This window comes from Cydia fagiglandana, chromosome 1, assembly GCF_963556715.1.
Source record: "Cydia fagiglandana chromosome 1, ilCydFagi1.1, whole genome shotgun sequence".
Taxonomy (NCBI): domain Eukaryota; kingdom Metazoa; phylum Arthropoda; class Insecta; order Lepidoptera; family Tortricidae; genus Cydia; species Cydia fagiglandana.
This window is the reverse complement of record NC_085932.1, coordinates 9,831,355-9,852,779: the sequence shown is the minus strand read 5'-3', so window position 1 is coordinate 9,852,779 and position 21,425 is coordinate 9,831,355. Positions and strand designations below refer to the sequence as shown.

Sequence of the window (21,425 nt, the reverse complement as noted above, 5' to 3'; positions counted from 1 at the left end):
CATGGAAAGAAGAGTATGTTTCATAATATTATAGATACTATTATTAACTATTCATGGTGTATATTCAATTTTCATTTACTTATTTCAGCTTAGAAAGTTATTTACTAAAAATGGTATTTAGTTGAAATCTATATGAAACTAAAGAGAGCCAGATAGCCGTAAATTCGGGGATCTTACTTCTACATATATGTAGGACACAAAAACTTTCAAACCTTAATATGCATTGCAAAGACATGCCAGTTATTATACAATACCATGATATGTTTATATATCGATTCTGCCAATAACGAGCATTCACACATTATAATATGACGATACATTTTGACGACCGGTCTGGCCTAGTGGGTAGTGACCCTGCCTGCGAAGCCGATGGTCCTGGGTTCGAATCCCAGTAAGGGCATTAATTTGTATGATGATACAGATATTTGTTCCTGAGTCATGGGTGTTTTCTATGTATTTAAGTATTTGTATAATATATATATCGTTGTCTGAGTACCCACAACGCAAGCCTTCTTGAGCTTACTGTGGAACTTAGTCAATCTGTGTAAGAATGTCCTATAATATATATTTATTTATTTATTTATTTATTTATTTATTTATAATATGTCTTGTCTAAAGAACGTATTGGACATTGGTGTTAAATTATCCTCCCTTATGTGAAATCCAACTTACCATTACTACTATAGTACAAGAATGATTCTCTAAAATCAACCTAATAACTAGTCCGTTAAAGACACATGGTTATATTGTGGCTGAAAATGTAAAGTGGTGAAAAGTGAACAGTTCTGTGGTTGAAACGGTTCTCAATAATTTATTGCTTGGATTTAATACTGGCTATTGTGAGAATGTGGCGAGCTATGGATGTGTGTTTCCACTATATTGAAATTATTCGAACATAATCCTTCCCATTAATTTAACAATGCACCCGAAGTTAACCCTTATAATTTTTTTATCAATATATAATGTAATTAATTACTATTTATCCCATTTACAATGACCAGAGCAGTGTCAGTAAGTATATGCACTTTTGTGAAATTTGAGGATAATAAGTATTGGTACTATTGGTAGTGCGGAAAAGACAAGCAGTCATTTTCTATTTCATTTTAGCATTTTTTTCTGCTGCGGAGGCCAGAGCGCACGATTTGATTTTTTTCTCCACCTCCCAGTCTTCAGCTCTATCCACTTCATTGTAAAACCTAGTACTCGATACGTGATGAGACGACATAGCCAGAAATGAAACCTTGCCGAAATACAAGTTGCGACACTTGATCTTAGACTAGATAGACAAAATCTCAATTAGCCGTCTCAATGCTTCATCTCGCTCACTCATTATTATAGTCTAAGCCATGGTAGACCGTATAAGTAGGTAATAGGAGTTATTTCTCTTCTTGATAACCATTCTTTTTCTCCTGTATTACTCGTATTTACTGCGAACATTCACTTACTACAGTTCTCGGTCAAACCTCGCAGCTTCGAACATATTATGAAACTAACTTACAATTTTGAGAAAATTTAACTCCCCCTGGCGTAATATAACACTCGTAAGGGCCACTTGCACCATTCAACTAACCCGGGGTTAACCGGTTAAACCATGATTAAACCTGAACTTACCATGGTTACCAGTATAATTTGACACCGGGTTTAACCGGTTAATTGTTAGCCGGTTAGTGGGATGGTGCAAGTAGCGCTAAGAAGTATTAGTCTACGTCAAAATTGAAAACCTACTTAACAAAGTAGTGAAATGCGAACGGGTCCAGCCTCCGTCGCAGATGCGATCCGCAATCACTCGTGAGACGTATGATCGATGAAGCCACGAGTCACAGTCACAGCGAGTGCATCGGTGCCTCCAGTAACAAGCAATCCTTAAAGACTTCTGAAAACTTAGGTCAACTTACGGCCCTATTCACTGAGAGAAAAGTACAACAAAAATACACTTAGAATTACAAAAATAAACAAGACAACCGGGACAAGAGTCCGGGGACAAGGAGAGTTAACTAATAGAGTCTGTGCGGAAAGAGAAGAGTCGTGGCAGGAACGGGAACTAACATTTTAAATTTTATATGGCAATCAAACCTTTGACACCTGTCTTGTAAAAAGTAAACAAACTTCTGTCATTGTATATTATATTAACAAAAACCGCAAGTTTTATGTATAAAATATTTTCAAAACACGATGAAACCGTACATAAAACCACAAGAAAAATTATATTTAACATTGTTCGGTTTTGTCAGCGGGAAGAAAACGGCTAAAAGCCGACTATTGACTTACAAAAAGTCGCGGAACGTGTTTCCGCTATTCACGGGTATTGATGTTGTATTTAATATTAAATAATTACCTATTTAATAAGCCCCCTAAGTAACTTGTCTCCGGTACATAATCGGTAAGTATATTCATTCAAAATATATTAATTTTCATAAATATGCAGGTCATTCATGATCTTTAAAATAACTGACAAATAGTCTTGATACTTACCATTTTATGCATATTTATACATATGTAATTTTTTTTCAGGATTGTATAAAAGTACCTACGGTATCTTGAATAAAAGACCGCTAAGTAGGTGATATGCAAGAATTCGTAATCTACGTGCCGGATTCAAGCACATCCAGTTCCTCACATCAGTCCCTGGTTGTTCTGATCTGAAGCTAGCTCAAACATAAGTGACATTGAATATTTTAATTCAGACTTCGATTACAAAGAATAAAACTTTTTCATAAAAATATTTCTTTATTTGTAAGTTCGTTTACTGGGTTCTGTTAGTTACGAAATTATAAGTATTTCATATTTAGCAGACTTTTCGGCGAAGTAAAATATCGTGAGATGAGAGAACCGGACATATCCCAATAAGGCCTACCTATTTATGCACTATTTTTATTCATATTCATATTTATTATTAATAATGTACACATACATTACAAGTCAAGTTTACAATGGGTGAAATATATCCCAGATAGTAAAATTACAGTTCTAATGCCCAATTTCTACCCGATCTACCCGGTTTTGTATTAAAATAACTGTTGGACTGCACAGATTAGGTAGTACATAAATGAGAGTCTATCTTGTTTGGTACTAAAATTACAGTTGTATTGGGCAGAATCTTAACTAGTTTTAGCAGTTTTGTCAATCGCACTGTCACTTTATAGTATCTGAGACATAAAAACAAGAGTGTGTTTTAAAAAGAAAACTAGTGCCTGCGCTAAATCAGAGGATTGATTTGACGAGCCGACACCACCACCAGGCTCCGTTTAGTAAGCCGTGGTAAAAAACCGGAACAAAAGGGATACAAGTATCATGACCTTTAGTGTCGTACTATAATCACGTGACCAGTGTTGTCAGCATAGCAAAAACCATAAAATAGCACTGGCGCGCCCTCAAATCCCACGACTCTTCTCTTTCCGCACAGACTCTAGGAACAAATTGACTTTTGTAATTTCTATTAGTTCTTGCAATTTCTATTATCTGTTTGTTGAAATTATATTTGGGATTACTGAGCTGTTTGTAGAAATAAATAAACTTTACAGAAATAGTGAAACGTCCATAATTATTACTAAAACTTAATTTTTTCCCGTACAGAACCGTTTTTTAATTCCTGGTGATGATTTTTCTCTCAGTGTTCGAACTTTAAGATACGTCAGCTACTAAGCTAGATCTTGAAACGATATGGATTAGATATGTCAGTGTCAAATGTGACGTTTCTTCAAACAAATACGTCACTTTTGACACTGACATATCTAATCCATGACCCCTATTCGACAAGCGACATTTGACGTATCGTGTTGATCTCCCGTTGATGTGGGAAAAATCATAAGTTCTCGAATGAGTACAATGTCAAAATTTGACATTAACAATCCACAGTTAGGTTGACAAGCAAACCAAACCGAACCACCCTTAGTTTAGAGTTGAGTTTTGGTTGTACCAAATGATATTATCCACCGTTGATGGAATCAACACTCAGTATGCAATAAAATCAACTGTTGATTTGACGTGGATGCGAAATCTGACAGTTGTACATGTCGAATTTGGCCCAATCGTTTCAAGATCTATTAATTGTCAAAGAAGTATGCCACCTGGCCCCAATTTCACATCGGTGACAGGTGCGACGAATTGTAAAATCACTATTGCTGACGTCACAGGCATCCATGGGCTACGATTACCACTTACCATCGGGCGGGCCGTATTCCTGTTTGCCACCATCATTGTATTATTTAAAAAAAACTTTATTATATCGGAAAATAACAGATATTTCTCCTGCGAAGTTTCTGACAATTGTCAAAGATTTAGAAGAATTGTAGATAATTCTTGACAGGTAATGAGTTACATGTCGGAATTTCGTGACAATTGTAGTGTGTCTTGTGACAATTGTCATAAACTTAGCAAGAGAAATATCTGTTTTTTTCCGATATCCTAAAGTTTTTTTTAATAATACAATGATGGTGGCAAACAGGAATACGGCCCGCCCGATGGTAAGCGGTAACCGTAGTTCATGGATGCCTGTGACGTCAGCAACAGTGATTTTACAATTCGTCGCACCTGTCACGTTGGTGAAACAGGGGCCTGTACCTATGGATAGGGTCGGGATGGTACACGCAATAACAATGATGTCGCACTGAGAGAAAAATCATTAGTAAACTAAACCAGGAATTAAAAAACAGTTCTGTACTGGGGGAAAAAATGAAGTTTAGTAATAATTATAGACGTTTCACTATTTCTGTAAAGTTTATTTATATCTACAAACAGCTCAGTAATCCTAAATCTAATTTCAACAAACAGATAATAGAAATTGCAAGAACTAATAGAAATTGCAAAAGTCAATTTGTTCCTATTAGTTGACTCTCCTTGTCCCCGGATTAAGTTTATTTTTGTAATTCTAAGTGTGTTTTTGCTATCCTTTTCTCTCAGTGCGTCATCATTGTTGTAGATGGTGTTAAATACATAAGCGGTCAAGCCACATATTTTGACTAAGGTGTTGAGTTTGTGAAGTTAGGACTTGTAGAGTTAGAAGCTGGACTCTACAAGAGATCTGATAACTTTTTGACAGTGCGAGCTTTATGGGGTTGTCTTGGCAACATTTTACATGAAAATGTTATTGGTGGGATTCCAACGTTTTCGTAGCGCTACGCTCGTAGCGGATCTCAGGGTTTTCCCGCTTTGTTCCTAAGGGAAAGCGACTAGGAACAGAGAACTAACCGCAGCTGCACTACCGGTACTGAACGCGTCGCTGTCATTGTCAATTTCCATAGTAAACAGTATTGCAGCTGTCGTTGGAAATGGACTGTCACCTTTATGGTCAATAAAATTGTAATTGTCGCGATTATACTTAGGTTGCTTAGTTATTCAAATTTAATTTTTCGAATCATAACCTTCCAAGGTCTGGCAAGGTCTGACGAGCACTAGGCCCTTTTCCCTATATTTGCCAACCCGGGGTGACATAGAAGTCCGGGTTGCTCTTGACCGTTTGACCGACCGTGATCCCAGGTTAGGTTAGTCCATCTTTGGATCACTAATTTACATATGTGTACCAAATTTCAACTTAATTGGTCCAGTAGTTTCCGAGAAAATAGGCTGTGACAGACGGACAGACAGACAGACGCACGAGTGATCCTATAAGGGTTCCGTTTTTTCCTTTTGAGGTACGGAACCCTAAAAAACTATTAGTTTTAATAAACCTAATAAATAATTAAAATAATAAATGAACGGGTTTTATTTAAATTTGTATATAAGTTTTAAACATTAAAGTTTTATAGTTCGCGCCATCTATCGACGTACGTATGAATGAAAATGCCAGCATCCACGGACTATCGCTAATAGGAAGCTCCAAGTGCGCAAGTTGTGTCAGAGCTTGCAGAGCTTTACGGTAGATGGCACTAGTAGCCAGTGTTTAACAATTACGATTTAAGCGTCATCATTATCATTTTTCAAATGTATCACCATTTATTATTAATTATATTACCTACCTACCCTACTGCGATAGTGTTAGCCAATTACAGATTTGATTATAAAAATCTTAATTTTATGAATTTTATGACTAACGCATGGTTTTAACACAATTAATTGTATATAATCGTATCCCTATCGTATCAAAATTCAAAAATTAACATTTCATTTTTAGAATCATATTTCCTAATAAAAAGAACGGAGAGAGGGGGGAGAAAGATAGAGAGAGAAGAGCATTTCGCCCACCTGACTTGCTTTTTCAGTAAATCGAAACGAGCAAACAGTCTGTTTCCATCGGATTTATTACGTAACCGCGAAGGAATGCGTTTTCCCCACATCACAGAAAATAGTTGCAGTGTTTCCCTTTCACCCCAACACGAGATGTAAAGCCATGAGTAGGGTTCATTTCATTAAGGCCCAACTCCGTTTGGTGTGTTCTACTCATAGACAATACCTATTAATTACGTATTATGGTTACTAATATTGTATCATATAGTATCTATCGAGCTTATTTATTTATACCTTATTGCACAAATATATAGGTACCTACAATAAAGTCTACACAACTGCAAATACCGGGTGTGGCCTGTAACACGAGCAAATAATTTAAACATAGATTGTACTCCTCAAACGGTGTCACTTTTGTTCAACAACTTTTAAAAATTGTGAAGTATTTAGACCTATTTTTCATACAAAATAAATATGTATTATCTTCAATGGACGCCATCGCCACGCCATATCATTGTGATTGACGTTGCTTGTCACGCCTTAAACATAAAAAAATTCGCAATACATTGCATCTTAGAATAAACTTTAAAGTGTATTAAAAATCAAACCACAAGTTATTTTTAAAAGTCGCTGAACAAATGCTGATCATTATGAGGAGTACAGCCTACAGTAAAATTTTTTGCTCATATTACAGGCCACACCCGGTATATTATCAGTTGCTAATAGAATAGCGCATATAAAAGATAAAATATTTGATTTAATCCTTTTTTAATAGGTTTTCTGTTTTTTAGGGTTCCGTACCTCACAAGGAAAAAACGGAACCCTTATAGGATCACTCGTGCGTCTGTCTGTCTGTCTGTCTGTCTGTCCGTCTGTCACAGCCGATTTTCTCCGGAACTACTGGACCAATTAAGTTGAAATTTGGTACACATATGTAAGTTTGTGACCCGAAGACGAAAGTGTAACGTAAACAAATGAATTGTAAACATAGAGGCCACTTTTGGGGGGAAAACGAAAAAAATAAAAAATAAAGTTTTTCAAACTATAGCGTGTTACATATCAAATGAAAGAGCTCATTGTGAGAATCTCAAATATATTTTTTTTATAATTTTAGTATAAACTGTTTAGCAGTAATCTAAGAAAATAGGCAAAAAATTAACCCCCCCCCCCTTTATCTCCCAAACTACTGAGTCAAAAATTTTGACATAAATACATAAAATAGGTCTTCACCTATAGATGATGAAAACCTATTAGAAATGTACAGTCAAGCGTGAGTCGGACTTAATTACTAAGTTTTTGATCCGACCCCTACGGATTTTTTAAAGACATTTCAGTTTCACTCACGTTCCATATAAAAAAATACATTGTTAAAAATTGTGTAATGTACGGAACCCTTGGAACGCGAGTCCAACTCGCACTTGGCCGGTTTTTGTATGTATATTTTATGGAAAATTGAAGTCGGTTAGCAAGAGAGAGAGAGAGATGTATAAAAAAGTAGGGAACTAGGGAATATAATGTTATGGACACGACAAGGACAACACACACAAACAAATCATATTATCGACGTTTGTTGTGTTTGTCTGCGTTGTATCTCTAGCATCAGCTAGCATCTAGGTAGATCTGAGCGATATTACTGTTTATGTCAAATAGACTAAAGACGTAACGGAATGCACCTGCGCTTGCATAGGTGCAGGCCTAGCAATGTCCCCGGGCAATTAAACATTACGTTGGCACCCGACGAGGGCTCTTAGCGGCACCCTATGCGCCAGGCGCTTCTGCGGGGAATTATCACTGAGCAAGCCAAACACCAGTCAAAGGTGCATGGACACGCAATGTTTATAGTCTACTCTATAAAACAAGAATGCATGGTGTATTGTACAAACAAGATAAACAGAACCTTAAAGATTACTTATTTATTGTTACCCCCCTTGAGACCTGAAGCAGTTGTTTCGTTTTTGAATTTGGAACTGTTTGTTTTTCAATAAAAGTTCAAAATAAATTGTGTATTAAGTAACTTCAGTAATAAATGCTTTGACACCCAGTAGAGCAAGTAGTTAGTAGTTAGTACTTTAATCATGGTAATTTAACAACGAATTGGAACATTAGAAACCATTTTACAACTGTAACTTTATAATTTAAATAACGATATTAAATTTCGTTGCAGGAAGCGATGGAAATAAGTTAAATATGATTACCATTATTTTTCAAGACAAGAAAACAAAACGAACCACTACACTGATAAATTCTGTCTCTATAGGTAGCGACATTTTATATGTATAAGTTATAACACAGGTTGAGTTATGCCTACTGAAACCGGCTTCAAAGTAATAATCTTAAAATTTAGAGTAAAGTTCACCTAACTTGCAGGTTCCAGTACACCTGGAAAGCTAAAAGCAATTGCTCAGGCAAGTTGCCTTCATAATGCACCTTATCTGTCGCTCTTAATTAATTTATTTACTAAGAAAGTCTGTTAGTTCTCATGTTTCGTGAAAGTTTTATGCTAAGCATGGAACAGTTGTTTTTGCTTGACGGCGCTTGTTTCAGAAGTTTTCTTGAAATACCTTTAGATTCAACTACGTGGAAATTATTTATGAATACACTTTTTCGTCTGCTAAGTTGAGTACCTAACTAAATATGTACCTGTGGGTATCTTTATTTATCCTGACAAATGTTTTTGAACTAACAACATTTACTTACTGCCGTATTCGAACTTCAAGATATTCACAAGAGACGAAACGTACTAGATCCATTCTAGATACGTTATAGTTTAGATAGGTATCAACTAGTTCTCTTTTGCAGCGCAATTCGGGCAACCAATGTCACTTTTACGTTAAATAGAGTAAAATATCTATTAGATGTGAATTGGATCTCTAAGTCATATCCTGGGGAAATCGTTCAAGATTATCTCCAGAATCGCGTAAATGTCAAATTTGACAGGTTAGATCTTAAACATATCGTTATCGTATCTTGGTGATGTCTAAAAGATATCTAATAGATGTCTATTACAAAATCCGAATCGGGCCCTTAAGTTTTCACTTGCATCAGACTCAAAATCAGCATTCGCAGGAAAACCTAACTTTGCTTTCTTTTTGCACAATTAACCATCTATGATATCATTGATTAGTAGTAGACTAATAAAGGTGTTACAGCAACTTCAGCTTTTTATATCAAAAACCCACTGCCGTTTCTGAAATAAGTACATATACTTATGTATGTACCTAAAGTAAGTAAAGTACCAAACCCATCCCATTTTACGGCACTTTTTTTACTGTTCTTTACTATCCAAATAGAAAAAAAAATTAACAACATGACTCCAAACTAATAGAGCATTAGAAGTGTAAAGGAACGAACCTCCCCTAATTTTTCCCAAAGACATGACGTCACTTGTGCACTGGGATTACGCGATGCAAGGTGACATCGATACCCTAAACAACTGTGCATTAGTTGAAGCCGCATTTATACTAGTTTGAGTTGCATTATAACTTAACGTCTGGAATAGCGCCCCTGGGTGGTTAATTGCCGCAGGAGTCGCAGGACGAATACGACACGCGTGATGCACTTTGCAGTGCTCTACTGTGTGCCCCGCGGTGTAATGCATCTTGCTTAGTGCCACGTGGAAATAAAAGAGTGTGATTCTTTTGCAACTAAATAATGGAATTTGCCATCATCTGTTCCATAGCAAATAGGATTTAGATATTTTAGAAGAACAAGAACAAGAGAATAGGTAATTGCTATTGCATTAACGTTTTGGCCAACACTGTGGTATCGATAGGTTTCTGTGAAAACAACTCAAATCAACCACAATTTGTTATAAGTAAAATGGATAACCACTGATAATAATTCACAACAACTTGATGATAAATTAATAACAGATGACGGATCGACATAATATGTTCTTATCAGATGGAAACAAATGGTTTATTTTAATTAAGTTTACATTTGTATGCACTGGTATTGACAATAAAAACTGAATTAATCTGCATTCAAGTATGTATAAATAGTTCTCTAGTAGTTAGACCAGTTCTTCGCCTTCATCCAATTGCGGCAAGGGAATTTAACTGCTAATGAAACAATAATACCCACTAGAAAAAAACTACCTCACCAAGTAATATGTGGATTGAGCGGTAACAAGCAAGTACTTAGGTATGAAGAAAGTTAAATTAGATGACATTATAATTGTTTCAAGCGGAATGAGAAGTGTGACCAAAGCAACTGACTCTTCGCTATTTATCAGTGATCGGAATTGCGGTAAACTGTTATTCCTCTCCCATACAAACTCCAAACATTTGTTAACCACACGCTACAAAACCAACCGCAAAAAACGTGCGCCAGAACCAGCAATTACACTACTTCGTGCTCACCCAATTCCGATCGCTGCTAATAATGATGAGAAACTTAATTTAATGTTGATCTCAAACCTCCAAATATATACAAACATTTGAACCATATTCGAATGTTGTAGTAAAAAGAAGCGGCTATTAAAAAGGTACTTAAACCAGTATTCATTCATGGATGCCTCAGCTTGAATGAAGTTGTGCAATCTCCGTAACATGAAAACAATAGATCTGACAACCATTTCTCGAGTGACCTGAATCGCTTGGCACTTATCAGTGATCCATGCTATCACCGACACCTATTGTCTTAAAGTGATAATCTTTGAATTAAATAGGACGGACTTAAAATGTCAATTGTGAAGTTCACAGTAAATTTTAACAGTAAAGTTCACATCACAGTAAAGGTCTCATCTCATAATCTTACAATTTGATTTTAAATTAATTGAGGTTTAATTGTGCGTGTGTATGTAAGTTGCAAATAAAAAGTACAGTTATATTTTACTTATGAGTCGTAAAGGTTTACGGTCATAGCATAGTCAATGAGTAAGGGCAGGATGTATTATATATTAAACAATGGAACCCTGAAAGGTCCAATCGATCTACCAAAGTAGATATTAAAGTAAAAACGGAATAAAACTGATGAGTGATGGTAAATAAAAAAGTAAGTTCTAAGTTTACTACTCTACTTATAGCTTCGTATTACTTAGTTTATAAATAAAGGATTGTAAAAGTTTGGTCTTACTAGCGTACTCAATATGTTTAGTATGTTTAGGTATTCTAGGTATATTTTTCAAGAGGTATTTCAACGCGGCCACAACTGCATGTTTCGCGCTGAATGTTAAAGTGTGCTGAGTGCGAGTGTAATAATTCATGTATATAAGTAATATTTTATTTTTTATTTATATTTTTAATATAATTATTTTGAGCTAAACTTACACTATCTACAGTAAGTGATATAAGTTATAGATAATATTTTCAATGATTACTGCTGTATATTTAAACACTCTACCTTAATAATAACAAGACAATAATTATGCACATACATACATTATACTTCGGCGATACAATCCAATTCACACTTATTTTCAGGGTAAATTGAGCGCGTTTAATATACTGTTACGATTATCTCCGGCAATAAGAAATGTGTTTTACGATCTGTTTGTTTTAACAACATTACAACTAGCGTAGCATAACAATATTAATACAAGTAGTGCAGTAAATAACCTAACGTTAAGTCCTTTTATTTATTATTAAAAGGTATGCTATTTCTAATATTAATTCCTTAAATCGGTTATACTTCGTTTTTTTTAGCATTAGAAATTAGGTAAACAATCTTGATGTGTCTTTTAATTGAAAAACACATTTTAAAAATAAGTTACGGCAAATATGTAACAATTATGAATCTAATACGATCATTTATATTCTTCTGCTTTCATAAGTAATAGTTTTTAAAAAGCGTTTTTCAATTAAAAGACATGCCAAGATCGCTTACCTTCTTTCAAGTTCTTTCTAATGCTAAAAAAACGAACTAGGTATAGGTTTTCTTGTTTGTACATCCTGTGAAGCATTAAAAGATATACACGCGTGTTCGGGAAACGAGATAATCACAAGATCTAGAGACGATATAGAGATCAACTAGATTTACATTAGATATCGACTAGATGTGACTTGGATATCTAAGTCATAACTTGTCGAAATCGTTCAAGAGGACCTCCGAGAATCGCGGAAACGTCAAATATGACATATCCAGAGATGTGACTTATTCATTATTATTTATTATTTATTATTATTTATTATTATGGTGCGACTTGCAATCCGGAGGTCGCGGGTTCAAACCCCGGCTCGTACCAATGAGTTTTTCGGAACTTATGTACGAAATATCATTTGATATTTACCAATCGCTTTTCGGTGAAGGAAAACATCGTGAGGAAACCTGCATACATCTGCGAAGAAATTCAAAGGTGTATGTGAAGTCCCCAATCCGCATTGGGCTAGCGTGGGGACTATAGCCCAAGCCCTCTCGCGCTCGAGAGGAGGCCTGTGCCCAGCAGTGGGACGTATATAGGCTGAGATGATGATGATGATGATGATGTGACTTATTTGAAATACTTGTATTTAAAATGCAAATACAAAATGCAAAATACCAATTTTGTATTTTGTATTTAAATACCTTTTGAAGAAAACTATTTTGTATTTTATTTGAAATAGTTTTTGGACCTATTTTCTATTTTCAAAATACAAAATACTTTATAGTAGGTAGGAGTTATAATCTCTTCTGATAGTTCTGATGTTACAATCCTGGCAACTCCCTCATTCTTTTAACATGGAACTGTTGAATCTGTTTAGTAACGTCGCACATGACCACAAAAGCGTAGCGAGTGGTTAAAAATTGGAATCTTGAGTGTTGCGAGGCATTCAAGGCACGAGAGGAGAACAAACTTTTCTCCTGGTGAAACACAAACGAGACGTTTTCACCACACTAACGAGAGACATTATACTAGCTGTAAAACATTAAAAACCATCATCCATACCTACATCCTACAGGTTAATATTAGCAAACAACTAGAAATTTGCACTTTAGATAGAGGATTGATTTCAAAGAATAAAGAGAGTCTTTTCAACTCGGAAATTCCGAGTAATACTTTTTAATTCAGACTATGTATTCACTACTCAGAGTACCTTTTATCGCAAAGTATTTGTATTTTTAAAAAGTATTTTGAAAATACCTATTTCGTATTTTGTATTTAAATACAAATTCAAAAACTATTTTGTATTTTGCATTTGAAATAGTATTATCAAGGAAGTATTTGTATTTTGTATTTAAATACTTTTTATAAAGTATTTTTCACATCTCTGGACATATCTATCTTAGAAATATCTTTAAATTATCCATATCGTAACTTGTTGAGGTCTAGTAGAGATCTAATTCATTTTCCGAATAGAGCCGATAGTTGTCACCATTTTAGTTCCTTGTCTATTATAGGTAGGTACCTAAACTTTGAGGACTATGAAGACCACTAGATACATTATTGATATATTTCATAACACCAGTCACAGATCATATCACCATTGTACGAGACTAAGCAACTTATTTTCTTGTAAGCTTTTTAACTTAAACCGAGTAAAATTGCGTTCAATGAAAATAAGTTCTCAACGAGTAAACGAGCAACTTTAAACTTTATGAAACAGAGTTAAGATTTAAATTAGAATGTAAATACTATTTCAGTTACCGCGTTCTGTATTTGATCGTATTGTGTGTAGTTAGAAATGCCAATAAATGCAATACTGCATTTGCACGTGCGTGTACGCATCGGAAAGCGTTAACTGAGCACATGGGAGATCAAAGGAGCGGCCGGACGGGGGAACTGTTTGTGAATGAATTTACTGTTTTGTTAAAATTATGTACGGATGCACGTTTATGAGCTCCGATTTAGGATTCCAGATTTATTTTAAACTTCCGAAGGAAGAGAATACGAGAATTTTAATAAAGTACCAAATGTATTGTATTACATTACATCATGAATAGTCGAATATAAGTAATACAAATGCTTTATTTTCAGATCCAGTTGAATGTATTACAGGTTTACAATTATGTAATCCCTCAACTTGTTCCAGCAACAAAGCTCGTTGGCATTAACGCATTCACTGCCCGGGGGCGTGGCCTATGAACAAACTTATATGACGGTAAACGCATATGTGCGTCGGGGGCAATGAATGTGTTAAAGGGCTACCGAGGGGGATGATGATATTGATCATGTTAATGAAGTTCTCTTAGCTGATAATGATATTATTCAAGAAACACAAAAGCATATCAACATACATTGCACGTAGACCCGATGGCCATTATGGCGGAAAGGTTGTCGAGTGGACCCTCACAAGGTGGATTGATGACCTGGTAAAGGTCGCGGGAGTCCACTGGATGCGGGTGGCGCAAGACCGGTCATTGTGGCACTCTTTGGGGGAGGCCTATGTCCAGAAGTGGACGTCCTCTGGCTGATATGATGATGATGAAATCAACATACTTAACAGGTCAGTTATTAGCAACTTGCGATCATAACAGACAAGACCAGTTACCAACTGTTATAGTTATATTTGAAAGATGCGTCCGGATTTAGCGAATATGCCGCGAATGCGAAGAAACAAGAAACAAAAGCGTAATTTTGTTGTACATTCCTACGCTTTGATTGTTATTTCGGCCACATAAATTATACCCAATGTAGCCGACTTAATTCATTTAAAAAATGTTTAAAAATGTTAACATACAATCCATGTTTTATTAATACAAAAAGATCATAGTCAAGTCAAGTGTGGTCAAAATCACATGGATAGTGCACAATACTCATAATTATGTAATTTTTTTAGGGCTTTGGTATATTTAATCATGCTTATAGAACGTTCATTGTAATTTCGACTCCTATGTCACAGTCAGGATGGCCGAGCGGTCTAAGGCGCTGCGTTCAGGTCGCAGTCCACTTCTGTGGGCGTGGGTTCGAATCCCACTTCTGACAGACTTTTTGTATTTTTTAAATAACCTTAGACTAGTATTTCCTAGCCTCTGATAACGCAGACAATAATGTTAAGAAGTTAATGTTTGTAAACAAAGCTATTGATTGATGAAAACAAGGAATCTTTAATTTCTGAGCTATTAAAATAGCTTCTGATAACGAATACAGATGGATTAGTATACTCGTTATCAGTATGTAGGCTCTTATCAATACCGCCGGGATGATTCATTTACTTTGAGTTGAGCAAGTAGACTATTTCTTAATTTACTTACATTTCAATCATTAATTATAATTAATCAACCAATAAACTTTACGGACGTACCTATACGACAAGTTTAGAAGAAAAGAATTTCATATTCTAAATTTACAACCGACTTCCTGAGAAAAGATTACTAGTTTTAATTCGTAAGATTTTTTAATTTGATATGTGGTCTTACACTTAACCTCTCTTATACTTGTACCTAGGTATTATTTTTATGGCGCCTCTAAAGCCGGTACTTATATCTTTAGAAGGAAGTCGCTTTAAAGGTAAGTGCACACGGCATTTATATTAAGAATGGCCTATAATGGCGCCAGTCGACTTAAAACCAACCCAGTCTTAAGCTATTTTCTTGATTTCACTTTGAAGTTTTACCATTCTTCTCGTTTTTCCAGTCTTTTCATTATTACATATCTTGAAAATAGCGTAGGTAAGGTAACACCATAACAGATTATTATTAAATACCTACATATAATTTTACCTACTGATTCAATAAATAAAATTCACTGATGGTGGATGGTGAATTCAATGCTGCAAAAGTATTTTATTACATTATTAATGAATTACTTTTTTTTGAAAAACACAAGTGCCTGAGAAAATACTACATAACCTCAGGCCGCCCAGAGACCTATAAAAAGGTCTCCTGTTCCATTCTAATTTGAACTTTGTGTTGACGAAATAAAATTTCATTTTGCTTGGCAAGGTTTGACGTATGGGCGGCTAGAGGATAAACACACACTGATTCATTTCAAAAACAAACCTTTCTTTAAATTCTTTAAATAATCTTCCCTGCAACTAAAAAACCTTTGATCAAGTAAGTCAACTAATTTTGTGATTGGAATATAAGTTCCACGGACAGCTTTAATATTTCACCTTTACCGTCGATCCGTTCGTAAATACATTTTTAAAACTTTTCCATGAAGCTCCAGCGTGACTCCAAGTGGCTCTTAGAGATAGATAAAACTTTCATAAGACTGGAGTGGCCAGCTTAATGGCTCGCCATAAATGTCCTGAGTCGAGCTAGACAAAAGCCATGGGCAGGCCACCCCCATTCATGTGGCCATTACGAACCACGCACAATAAGTCTATTCAGGAGTATAACGATTGAGATGAATAAGACGTTATTGTGATGCTGTAGAAATATTAAGTGATCTTGAAGTGTGAAATACAAAGTTGCTAGAATGTTGGTATTGTTAACTCAATTGAAAATCGAAAAATTTGGTCAAATTACCCCATTTTCAGTGTCGCCATAAATAGCAAAAAGCCGGTAAAGAAAAGTGAAAAACTTAATCCGTGTATGATCGATACGCTACGTCGATATTTGTCTAACAAATAAAAGTTCGGTATGGATGTTGTATGTCTCTATTAATATTTATTTATTTAATTATGTACAGAACCTTCTACAATTTAATAAGAATTCAAAATTCAATTTAAATTTGACCTTTTAATAGGACATCGGGACCCAGGAGGATAGAGATAAAATCGATTGACCATATCCACCGCCATTATGTCACGCATGTCTCCCGTATAGGGTTTGCAATCCGGATCCGAAATGTATGAAATTATCCGGATCTGGATCCGGATCCGCGGATATTCCCATACATTTCGGATCCGTCGTGCAAACCCTACTCCCGTAACATAAACAAGTGCATGCATCCATAGCTCTGAAAATGTGCAACGTCGTCGCACCCAATAATGACACTCGAATTGGAGCGGGCCTTATTACGTATCGTGTCGACATTGCCTCGTATGTTTTAGAATTATATATATATATTCCTACTTCTAAGACTTGATAGGTACTAATCTGAAACTATTAAATCAATACGTTTGTACAGTTGTACGAGTATTTGCATGATAATCAATGAAAATACAAGAACATATAATAAATCTTATTCACATGCCTCTGTGTCATGTCATGCCACTAATAAACAATTTCTAGATAGTAGACAAACATTTTCCTTTTTTGCTCCTCATATGTCAAGTAAAGGCAATAGCGATCGCATAATAGTCTGCATTTTACATGCCAGTGCATGCCTAGAGCCGTGGAAACTCGGAAATGCGCACTTGACTCCGAAGTGTACAGACGCCGGGGTTAATTTGCACTTTTCTCTTTCACACTGGAAAACGTAACTATGACGATTTGCATGCGAAAATTCTGAATCTAGCCACAATTTAATATTAGCTAAATAAGTATTTTGGTATTTAAATACTTAATTGATAATGGTCACATTGGTCTTTCTGACCAATATACAGTGCGACATGAAAGAGTATAAATTAAATAAATTAGAATCAAACAATTTCCATACAAAATTGTTGCCATGTTTAAATATTTAAGGTCAAAAAAGTGACAATTACGAAGAGAGAGGCTATTTTCTATTATTTTATGTCGCACTGTATAAGGCAATTAAAAAATACTTGGAGTTGTCAATTAGCGTTAATTTTGGCTGCGTATAAAATTGTTTGGGATTATTATTCAGTTTGTGAACTGTTAATATAAAGCGTCAGTAGTGGAGTTGTAGGGACACTAAAGAAATAACTACCTATTAAATTTTCGTCAAATATAGGCCTTATTTAAACTATAGTTTTCTCACATAATTAATCAGTAACAACTGTCATCTCAAATGTGAGTTTCATTACTATAAATACCTATTAGATAGTATTAAAATATTTACAAAAGATTTAAAACGAATTCCATGCCCGTGTCCTTTTATGCCTTGGGGAAAATTCCGAATTAGTCCCTCATTTCAAATGAGAAGTAGCCATAATTAAACGCTTTCAAAGGCTGTCTGCAGTCGGGGAATGTCAAAATATGACGGTTTATTTATAGGTAGCATCTTTTCATGCCGTTTATGCGGGGCAGGGACACCGTCGCCGTCGGCGATAGACATTTTAATGTTGGGGTGGAAACCAAGAGCTGAAGCGGTTAATTCACAAAGTTGACTAAGTGGTACAAATTGGTGATGTTTTTATGCTTGTAATGCGAAGGCGAATACATAGCACGAGTGAGAAGCTGAGAAGAAGAAGTAGTGCTTGTTAAATCCAGTTAAATGGTTAAAAAAAAGTGAAAATTATAAAGAAAATATCTTAATTGCTCAAACAAGATCTCAAAGTTCTGTCTGTCGTTGTTGTCGTAAATAATATGTACCTTAGTAGTAGTTATTGAAATTTATAATTCACTAGCGACCCGCCCTGGCTTCGCACGGGTTAACAAATTATACACCTAAACCGTCCTCAAGAATCACTATATCATATATTCAGTACTTTTTGAGTTTATCGCGAACAAACAAACACACAAACAGACAGACGCGGCGGGGGACTTTGTTTTATAAGGTGTAGACTGTAGTGATTTGGAATATGCTTTCGATATTTATTCCATTGAACTTATCGTTACAGGCTATCTTTCTTGGTAACTCACCGCAAAATGCAATAATGAATACATTTACGTTTATTTATTTAATTAGTTAAATACCCAGGTAAGTCTGGGTATTTAAACTACGTACTATACGTACAAATACCCGCTTTTCACTCATAGCTTGGGCCAAATTATATCGCGCATCACACGTGTATAACTGTTTGTTGTTGGCTGTCATCACAAACTTACACACTACCTCGATTTGAGTTTACCTAACCTTATATGCATTAACGTTGAAATATTTATAATCCCTTCGTTGAAAAATTAAAGCATTGACCTCACTGGTACGAGTACTTACAGTGCGGCACCAACAACTAGTCTCGTAAAAATAAATAAATAAATAAATATTATAGGACATTTTGACACAAATAAATCAAGTCGTAAGTCGTAGAATTACTTGTTTTAGAAACACGAAAACTACCGATATTAATTGTGAAGTACATTTAATTTTGTACACTAATGTAATGAATAGACAGAGATATTTCTAACACGAACGAGGCCACGCTAGTGACTTCCTTCCGATATTTAACTAGTTTATCGATAACTATCTTCTAGGCAATAATGAATAGATTAAAAAGGAACTCTAGGTATGCAATCGGTATACACCTATCTACTAAACACATTTTTCACATTTTATATTATATGTATATTTCGTAAACAAGAAAAATTCAATAGAATAGAATAGAAAATCATTTAATCAAGTAAGATTTTACAATCCCTTTTGCATTAAAAAATAAATAACAGCTTACAAAATACAAAATTCAACAGTTATAATGCAATAGTATTTAAAAGTTACTTAAAATTTGTTTTATAAAGCAACTTTGGCGCATTGATTAAAATATAATTAAAAAGGACGATGAAAGCATTATTGCAGTAAAATTGGATTGAAAGTACTTTTGTGTCGTATTTTTTACTCAGCATTGCCTTTTATAATGTGAAAGCAGGGTTTTTGCTAGTAGGCCAAGCAATAAGAAAGTATAGAGGGAAATGCTAGGAACACAATTTTTGACTCCGTAACTTTGTTTGGACTAGTTAGGAGGTGAACATATCAAAAGTCCCCGCCCGTAGCCCTGGTGCTGGGGGGTAGAGGGGGGAAAGAAGGTCTCATTTTTCGGTTTTTCACTTATATCTTGGAAACTTTGCATCTTAGCGACATGACTACTAAGACAAACCGAAAGCTGATAAAATTAGTTACAAGTTTTATTCCGTCAAGTTTTTCGATATCTTGAATAGTTTTTGAGATATCCGCTCTTGAAAGTTTATTTAGGGCTTTCAATTTTATCTACATTAGTGAAGCTGCTAGGCCGTGTTTGGTATCATTTTCGTATAAATCGGGGGTGCTGAATTCATTTTTGGTATCACATTGACACCATTTCTAATAAAAAACATATAAACTTTAAACAAATACCTTTTTTTTTTAATTCCTGTTCACGCTTAAACCGCTCAACCGATTTAATTGAAATTTGGTATACAGATATTTCAAGTCCCAAGACAGGATATAAGATACTTTTTATCTCAATAATCATCCTTTAAAGTTGTGAAATGGAGCATGGGGGGAATTCAACTTCGTCGACGAAACTGAATTCCTGAGGTTAATACTGCTTAAAGTAACGTTTGAAGTCATGTTTGGTATCATTTTCATCTAAATCACAGATGTATACCATCCTAAATTTCATCTAAACCGGTTCAGCGGTTATTGACTCCCCATACAAACTTCCACCCCATTTTTCATACCCTCAAAAGATGCTTTTGGTTATAAAAACCATCCTATGTCCTGAGTCGAGACTGAAACTATTTGTATACCAAATTTCAACGAAATTAGTTCAGCGGTTTAAGCGTGAAGAGGGATTAAAAAAAATATATTATTTTAAATTTTGGTTTTACTTCAGAATAGTGTCCATGCGATACCATAAATGAATTCAGCACCCCCGATTTATACGAAAATGATACCAAACATGGCCTAACAGCTTCAGTGATGTAGATATCAAGATAAAATTAAAATCCCTAAATAAACTTTCAAGAGCGGGTATCTCAAAAACTATTCAAGATATCGAAAAACTTGACTGGATAAAACTTGTAACTAATTTTATCAGCTTTCGGTTTGTCTTAGTAGTCATGTCGCTAAGACGCAAAGTTTCCAAGATATCAATGAAAAACCGAAAAATTCGACCTTCTTACCCCCCTCTACCCCCCAGCACCGGGGCTACAGCCGGGGACTTTTAATATGTTCACCTCCTAACTAGTCCAAACAAAGTTACGGAGTCAAAAATTGTGTTCCTAGCATTTCCCTCTACAACGTTTTTTGAGCATTCATTTCCTGACCTATAGGGTTGAAAAAGAAAAAGAAAATCACTCGAGAGAAAACCTAATCTAGCTAAAAGCACATTTAAATTAAATACCTGACCGCAATATTAATTGTGAAGTAAGTATTCAAAAAAAGTATACATTATTTAGTTTTGTACACTAATGTAATGATGGTAATTCTGTATGCTTAAAAAGAAATTTTCCGGTCATATCCTAATATATGTATATGTATATGTATTTAGGTACGAGTATAGACACCTACTATTATTTTGATGCACATATGGTAAAAATACACTTTATCTGAAACTTTATTTGGACACGTTTGACAGGCAACAACATGGCAACAAGCAACAATAAAGTAAATAAAAATAAACCCCATTGCCCATTGTTATCGGAAGCATGACTATGACAATACCTATTCCTGCCTGCCACCTGTTTCATTGGGATGA

The 21,425-nt window shown here is 35.1% G+C and overlaps 1 protein-coding gene and 1 non-coding gene across 3 annotated transcripts in view; one reads left to right on the top strand and one right to left on the bottom strand.

Moving 5' to 3' along the window:
* Nucleotides 1-21,425, bottom strand: part of LOC134663705 (kinesin-like protein CG14535) — a 323,990-nt gene that overhangs the window by 301,542 nt on the left and 1,023 nt on the right. The window lies entirely within an intron of this gene.
* On the top strand, nt 14,921-15,004 carry Trnal-cag (transfer RNA leucine (anticodon CAG)). Its single transcript has one exon. It is a non-coding gene; the product is annotated as a tRNA-Leu (tRNA).